The sequence below is a fragment of the Haliotis rufescens genome, unplaced genomic scaffold, assembly GCF_023055435.1.
Source record: "Haliotis rufescens isolate VD_foot unplaced genomic scaffold, xgHalRufe1.0.p SCAF_37, whole genome shotgun sequence".
Classification (NCBI taxonomy): domain Eukaryota; kingdom Metazoa; phylum Mollusca; class Gastropoda; order Lepetellida; family Haliotidae; genus Haliotis; species Haliotis rufescens.
Window position 1 is genome coordinate 1,083,937 of NW_025964079.1, and position 9,031 is coordinate 1,092,967.

The following is a 9,031-nucleotide window of genomic DNA, read 5'->3' on the forward strand; positions in this document are numbered from 1 at the left end:
TGGTAGTTTGAGCAGAGCACATTTTGGGAGACAAGTATTGAGAAAAATGGTAAAAAAAAGAGCCAAAACCTTTAATCCAATATGGCGGCCAAACGAAGCCATTTAGCGACTTTGGACGTCGAGGTAAAGTTGTTGGGTATCTGATTTTGCACCTGTACAAGAAATGTGGAAGTCATTGGAGCTTTAGTTTCGGAGATATTAGCTGTTAAAATTGCAATTTTTGAAATTGTTTTGAGTTACCTGCCCTTAGTCCTTGAGCCTAGAGCCTTGAGCATTTTGTGGTATCTGCTTCAGGACCATGGGTATCTGGGTACAAAATTTTCAAGAGCTCCCGACTACTGGTTCATTAGGTAGGATTGGAACAAAACACGCCGGATTAATAAATAATAGCCCTAATAAATCGAACGATTACAATAGGGCTCTTGCCTTTTAGGCAGGGAGCCCTAATTATATCCTGAACATTTCATTGTGAGCTCTGTATTCTTGTTACTAATTTTAAGGTGTTTCTAAACATTATGTAGTTCTAGATTTTCTAGAGGTTTATTTGTGAATTTGAGTTCACCAAACTGTCAATAGCAAACGCAAATCTGAAAACAGGTCATGTTTGTTGACATTTCAATAATTGCCTGGAGCAATCACTCCAAGTGAAGTCAATCAGATGTGCGACAGATATGATGTCATGATAAAGTCATTTACTTTCGTAACAACTCAAACACGCATGCGTGGCCTTTAGCAGAATTTCGAGGTAAAGATACGCAACTGTAAATAGAAGCTTTAGAAATATTGATCAAATTGATAGTGCATACAGAAATAATATTTTGTACCAGAATAAATACAAAAACAGCAGGCCTTTCAATTAGTGAACCTCTTTTCGGAATTGTTTTCGCGGCTTCCGTTTGGATTACCTAAAGCATAACAAGGGCAAATATTTGAATAACCTGAAGACCAACCAGAAAAAGCAAAATATTTCTACATGTAAGCATAACAGTAAAACTACGTAAAACGGCCAAAGACACAAAATGTCACGACATACATCGACAATATGTAAAACACGGCATTCATTTATGTGAATTATTTGATTTCACATATGTGTTCTACAATGTAAGTAAAATGGGATCGTTTTGACTTTGAAACGAAATGCATGCACATGTACATGTAAGTTAAAAGAGGGAACGTTAATCGCATCTGATTAATGTACTTTGTACTCTACTCTACCATAGTCTCCTTAGTGGTACAGGAGTTTAACACCAAACTAAAGTTCTTTACAGCAGAATATTATACGTGTTCACTTTTTACATTAATAAAGTAAGTTCCGTTCATCCAAATATTAATCATAGCTTTTTTCGCTTTGATTTAAGGATTGGTAATGGTTCTCTGAGCCTCTTGTTATACGGCGACCAGTTCTGGTTGCCGTGGTGACAGCCTTAGCACCAAAGTGACATCTCGTGATAATCTCTATTTTACCTCGAACGTCACTTTTGGATAATCTTACTTGAAAACATGGAAACTAGAACCACAATGTAAGGGTCGCTAGTTACTGTCACTTACTCTTTACAAACACTTACTCACTTTTAACCGTAAACCGTGTCAGTCTTTGTGTATTTAATTGTCAGTAACATTCATTATACTACAAGGGGCGATCGGGTAGCCTAGTGGTTAAAGCGTTGGCTCTTCACGCCGAAGACCCGGGTTCGATTCCCAACATGGGTACAATGCGCGAAGCCCATTTTCCGGTGTCCCCCGCCGTGATATTGCTGGAATAGTGGTAAAAGCACTCACTCACTCATTCAATATGCTACAGTTCAATTATTAGCTAACACATTTGATGTTGCACGCTTGACTAGGTTGTCCACACAAAAGCATTGTAACTAATGATGAACTACTGACTGGCATGACACCTTAGGGGCACTAGACAGTGGCTTCTACTCGCTACCCGCAGGCGAGTTTTTGAAGAATGAATTGAAACTTGATTGTAGTGTGGAATTTGACAGGGTGCATAGAAAGAGAGCTCCTCGGGCTAGAAAACCTAGACTGTGGGAGGAAAGTCCGAAGAGATGCAGGTCTTAGTATATTCAAATTGCAGAGACAGGGGTGTTGTCATACGTGAAGCCTTTGTACAACTCACTTCTAAGTACATAAACTGTTCCTCGAGGAGATAGAAGATAGACAGAAACGGTAATATCCGCTGCATCGTGTGGCAAATCATAGAGACGATAATGTACGCTAAACTGTATGTATATCAACGACAGTGAGTGAGTGAGTTGGGTTTAACGCCGCTTTTAATAGTATTACAGTTATATCGCGGCGTGTCAGCTTAATGTGGGAGGAAAGTCCGAAGTGATGCAGGTCTTAGACGTTTAAGACTTCGGTGAAACCCAGGAGCCCGGGTATGGTGCTAACACACCTAGAAACATAATCGGGCGAACCGGCATTCGAACCTACAATCATAGTTTTCTGGCGTGCCCAAGTGACGCAACTCTGCACAGCGAATCGCGGCGCCTTAGACGACTGGGCCACCCGTGCCCCCATATCAACGACAGAATATTCGAACATGGGAGGCCCTGTCCCCGATTCAAAGAGCGACGTCCTGAGACGCCATCACAAACTTTGCCTTTTTCGACCGACCTGATCAACTTCATTCTAGGTAGTCGATCGATTAGGATGTAACCGCCAAATCGATCCTGATAATTACAGAAGCATTGCTATTTATACCTGCTACGGTAAGCTTTTCCAAGCGTCTGCAGAAATTTTCTGCAGCTGATTATACTCATTTTAAAGGGGAAACCCAAGCTGTGTTTCGTAAGTCTTACTCTATAATATATAATAGTATGTACGTATGTATGTACATAATCCTTGACATTTTAGAACTTTTGAATTATCTTTCTACTGGCCAATGTGACATCGTCTTGCTGGTCACCAAGTCATGTAGGCATAATTGGTAACTCAAAAGCTTGAGTCGACAACATCGTCAACAATGACTGCATTGGTGTCGTCAACACGGGTATGGCCTCAACTGCGATGGAGAGATGTCTGGTTCAGCGACGAATCAAGATTTCTCCTCTGTCAAGGAAATGGATTGGTTGGTTGGTTGGTTTGTTGTTTAACGCCGCAGTCAGCAATATTCCAGCTGTATGACGGCGGTCTGTAAATAATCGAGTCTGGACCAGACAATCCAGTGATTGACATCATGAGCATCGATCCACGTAAGTGGGATCGATGACATTCATCAACCAAGTCAGTATGCCTGACCACCCTATCCCGTTAGTCGCCTTTTACGACAAGCATAGTCACCTTTTACGGCAAGCATGGGTTGCTGAAGACCTATTCTAAACCGGAGTCTTCACGGGTCAAGGAGATGGAAGAGCACGGATCTACAGACGTCGTGGAGAACGTTATGCCGGAAACTGCGTACAGGAAGTAGAAAGGTTTGGTGGGGGTAGCGTTATGATGTGGGCGGCTATCTCTCATCATGGCAGGACAGGTTTGGTCCATATCCAGGGCAATCTTACGGCTCAACGATACATAATCGAAATACTCCTACCACACGTCCTCCCGATTGCAGCCAACGGCAACGGTGTATACCAGCAGGACAACGCTCGACCGCATTCAGCACGGATCAAAAGAGCCTGTCTACACAACAACAACAACGTTGATGTTCTCCCCTGGCCCTCCAGATCCCCGGATTTGAAACCGATAGAGCACCTGTGGGATGAATTGGATAGTAGGCTACGCCGACTTCAACCACAACCCCAGACGTTGCAGCAGTTTGCTATTGCGTTGCAGGCCGAGTTGGCTACTATTCCCCAGGATGTGACTCGCATTCTCGTCTCTTCCATGGGCAGGAGATGTCAGGCCGCTATCGATTCAAACGGGTGACCTTCACCTTGGACTTTTCCTGTGTATCGATAACTAAGTTGGTTGGTTGGTTGGTTGGTTGGTTGGTTTGTTGTTTAACGCCGCACTCAGCAATATTCCAGCTACATGACGGGGGTCTGTAAATAATCGAGTGATTGATATCATGAGCATCGATCCACGCAATTGAGATCGATGACATGCATCAACCAAGTCAGCGAGCCTGACCACCCGATCCCGTTAGTCGCCTTTTACGACAAGCATAGTCACCTTTTACGGCAAGCATGGGTTGCTGAAGACCTATGTGATAATGCCAACATCTGAAGGTTACAACTGATATCTTTATGCAACGAGATTTCACAACGTAACATTTAAACCAGGACAGCAAAGACATGTTTCCGAATTGGTTGCTGTGTGTTAATGATAGGACACGCGCTCCTAATACTGAAATAACAGTCACGACGCGCGGGGCTCCATTGCATTGAGGCTCACTACTTTTACCCATGTAAGGTGCGTATTAGAATATCGTATAATTTATGAAACATACTGTAACATGATGAAGTCTTTAGTTCAGTAAATATTCAGATTCGGTCAGTTTTTGAAACCTTGAACAACATATCAGGAAAGGCGCCGCGATTCGCTGTGCAGAGTTGCCATCCCTTGGACACGCCATAAACCTATGATTGTGGGTTCGACTTCATGAAAGCAGAGTGAGTGAGTGAGTATGGTTTTACGCCGCTTTTAGCAATATTCCAGCAATATCACGGAGGGTGACACCAGAAATGGGCTTCACACATTGTACCCATGTCGGGAATCGAACCCGGGTCTTCGGCGTGACGAGCGAACGCTTTAACTACTAGACTACCCGACTGCCCCTCATGAAAGCAGAATGTCATGGTTGAGCACATACATGTTAGTATGACGCCAAAAATATTTTTTTTGTTTTGGGGATGTTTCGCCAATGTCCTGTAGATTATATGTTTACAGTAACTATTTCAATCCCATGTGTTTCTGTTTCTGTGGCGCAATTCGCTGTGCAGAGTTGCGTCCCTTGGGCACGCCAGAAACCTTTGATTGTAGGTTCGAATCCCGGTTCGCCCCGATTATGTTTCTAGGTTTGTCAGCACCACACCCGTGCTCGACGGTTTCACCGAAGTGGTAAACGTCTGAGACCTGCATCACCTCGGGCTTTCCTCCCACATTTAGCTGACACGCCGTGATATAACTGTAATACTGTTAAAAGCGGCGTTAAACCCAACTCACTCACTCACTCACTCACTGCTTCTGTGGATTCGAGACTGGTTGGTGTTTTATATTTTCCTGAAATGGGTCGATGTTTCTGCTGTTGGGCTTAGGTCCATGTGTATCATAATAAGCTAAGTAGAATCTATCAATTATTTTGAGTCAACTACAAAAGAGCCGTGAAGATCCGGGGTAGAATAGGTCTTCAGCAACCCATGCTTGCCGTAAAAGGCGAATATGCTTGTCGTAAGAGGCGACTAACGGGATCGGGTGGTCAGGCTCGCTGACTTGGTTGATGCATGTCATCGATCCCAATTGCGTGGATCGATGCTCATGATATCAATCACTGGATTGTCTGGTCCAGACTCGATTATTTACAGACCGCCGTCATATAGCTGGAATATTGCTGAGTGCGGTGTTAAACAACAAACCAACCAACCAACTCAAAGTCCTATGTATCTAAACATAAACACTCGCCAAGACGATACTGCCTGTCATTCAACGCCTGCTATTGACATGCGCACGGACTCTTCATGCGACTACCGTCTCTGGAACAGCAGGGAAGCATGTCAATTTCAAGACGCAATCAACATGTGAATATGTGAATACAATACTTGATAAACTGAACATGTGTAATTCTAACGTTAACAAGAAATGTTTATCAGATATTGTTGTAAATGTTAACAAAGTTTTTGTTAATGCTGCAATGTGAAGTTAGCCGAGGGAAGTATCTTCAAACCAAAACTACTTTCATTAGGAATAAAACGTGTGGAATTAAGCAACGTCTATTAAATGCAAGTAGATCCTATAAGATGACTTTACGTAAATTTTATAATCGACACAAAAATACTTTACAAACTAAAATATCATCAGTTAGATCAAATGATGCAAAGTCTTTTTGTGAAAGTCTTGTAACGAGTCGCACTTACCTCCTTTGCCAACATTCTATGAATATTTTAAAATTGTTTGTTTGTTTGTTTGTTGTTTAACGCCGCACTCAGCAAAATTGAGAATAATTGTGATAATGACTCCTCGACTTATGAGTTTACTGATCATAAATCTTTTAACTTTGACCATTGTTATGTTTTAGACAAAGAATTTACATCATTGGAAATTCAAGACGCCATTATAAGACTAAAACAGGACAACTCCTGTGGCCCTGATGCAGTCGTAAACGAATAAATTATAAATCCCCCGAGGTTATGATGCCTGTGTACGTTAAACATTTTAATACAATTCTAGACACACGTGAGTTCCCTGACCAGGGGCTTACAGGTCTTATGAGACCAATGTATAAAGGGGAAGGATATCCATACAAACCGGTGAAATGTCGTCCTTTAGTCTAATTAGCTGTCTCAGTAAATTATTCACTGTTCGTCTCTGGTCTAGAATAAACACTTACTTGGAAAATGAAAACATTCTTTCAGAAGCACAAGCAGTATTGAGAGATTAAATATGCTACCATTGATCACATATTCACACTCCATAGCTTAATCGAGTTGTTCAATTGTTCAATTGTTCAATACGGAGAATTGGTCTTTGGTGTAAATTACTAGCCCAGAGAATAAATGGAAAATGCTTTCGTATTGTAAGATCAATGTAGGATGGTATCAAATCATATGTGCCTGTGGATGGTTTAAAGTCAGAGTTATTTGATTGTAATATTGGAGTCAGACAAGGGGAAAATTTATCGCCAATTCTTTTTACCTTGTATTGGAATGATCTAGAATCCTATTTTACGCAACATGATTGTACAGGGTTGCAGATCGATTAAACTTAACTTGACTGTTTTGTAGATAGTGCTCTAGTTTTATTTGTACTTCTGTATGCCGGCGACACAGCTTTTTTGGCCCTGACACGTAAAGACAGAAATCACTTAAATTAATTGTTTTGAAACTTTATTTAAATTGTGGAAACTAACTGTAAACACATTAAACAAATAAAACGAAGGTCCTTATTTTCGGTGGTATTAAAATTGACAAAAGAAGGAAATTTATTTTGAATGAAAATTATTTGGATTTTGTGGATGAATATAAATATGTTGGTATGTATTTCCAATGCATGGTTGAAATCATATGTCTCTAAAACTCTCTCTGATACATTCTGGCAATCTTGGAAAACGGATATTTCAAATTCTAGTCTGCGTCTTTGTCTGTTGTTTAACGCCGCACTCAGCAATATTCTAGCTATATGACGGCGGTCTGTAAATAATCGAGTCTGGACCTGACAGTCCAGTGATTGACATCATGAGCATCGATCCACGCAATTGACATCGATGACATGTATCAACCAAGTCAGCGAGCCTGACCATCAAATTCTAGTAAATGGTCCTCATATCGTATTTTCAAAATCGCCAATAAACTTGAAACACATATGCATGTAATAAACATTTCTCCCCAATTATCCTTTAAATTGCTATTCTTTAGGCCATCTTGTCACCGCCTGCCAATAGAAAGAGGAAGATGGAATTATACTCCGTTGAATAAACGTTTATGCAAGTTGTGTGATAGTTTTGACATTTTGGATGCATTCCATTATATCTTCAAATGAACAAAGGGACACATGTACATCACAAAACACTATTAAAAAGACCAACTATGTTACAACTACAGCAATTATATACTGCCATAAGATATCTGTCCAAAGGAAACTACGTACATTTGTTGCCATTATAATACAAATTGTAAAGGTTCCGGTCAACCTCTCTGCCCATGGCGATGTAAAACACTGTTTGTAACTCATACGCCGATGCACTCGGCCTGAGAGAAATAAAGTGGTTGATTGATTGATCATTAAAAGGTTTTATAGGTGTTCGGGCAACTAGGCCCATTTACACCTTGCCTATAAAAAAGGTTTTCTAAGTACCTAGATATTTTATAAAGTATCAAAACTGCCACACGCTTTAATATAAGCGAGAATGACATTCTGAACGTTATTGTGAACAATATTCCAAGAACATAAAATACCAGACAATGAGAAGTCAATATTGAGAACTGTTAGAGACTCCACCATTGCCTTACGCTGATTAACATACTTTTGGCAATGCAATATAAAATGAGCTACATTATCAAGCTGATTACACACTGTATAATGTGGAGAAATGTCTTTATTAATAACATTTCAATAAGCACCAAGACCACAATGTACAAGACGAAGTCTGGTTAAGAGAACCTCCTCTCTCTGATTATTTCTAGATATGTGTAATTTAGTGATAAAAGGATCGATGTCATAGAGATGACGTCCTTTAGAAGTGGTGTTCTGTTCTGTAGCGACCAAGAGGATTCGGGGTAAAATAGGTCTTCAGCAACCCATGCTTGCCGTAAGAGGCGAACATGGTTGTCGTAAAAGGCGACTAACGGGATCGGGTGGTCAGGCTCGCTGACTTGGTTGATGCATGTCATCGATCCCAATTGCGTGGATCGATGCTCATGATATTAATCACTGGATTGTCTGGTCCAGACTCGATTATTTACAGACCGCCGTCATATAGCTGGAATAGTGCTAAGTGCGGCGTTAAACAACAACCCATTTAACCAACTGTTCTGTGGCACTATTTATGGCGAGTGCTTCCAGGACACCTGGTGCCATCACTAGTTTTCAGTAACCCATTCGTATAATTTTCACCATTGTTTTGCCTTTAAAGCAGACATTTCTTATGAATATGGACAGCGTTTTGCCGCTTTTATTGATATAAGAAAATAAAAATGATGTTTATTCAAAAGGCAAGTGTCAATGTCTGAAATGTATTCAAACTGGTATGTACGTTTAAAGAAAATTGGCGAAAATAATCAAGACCCCCCCTCGTGACGAGTTTGCATTGAAGTCACATCAGAATTTACTGTTATGCCTTATTGCCTTATGCCACTGTCTGTAGGGGAGTGGGACCCGTGAATATCCGGGGTGGAATAGGTCTTCAGCAACCCATGCTTGCCGTAAG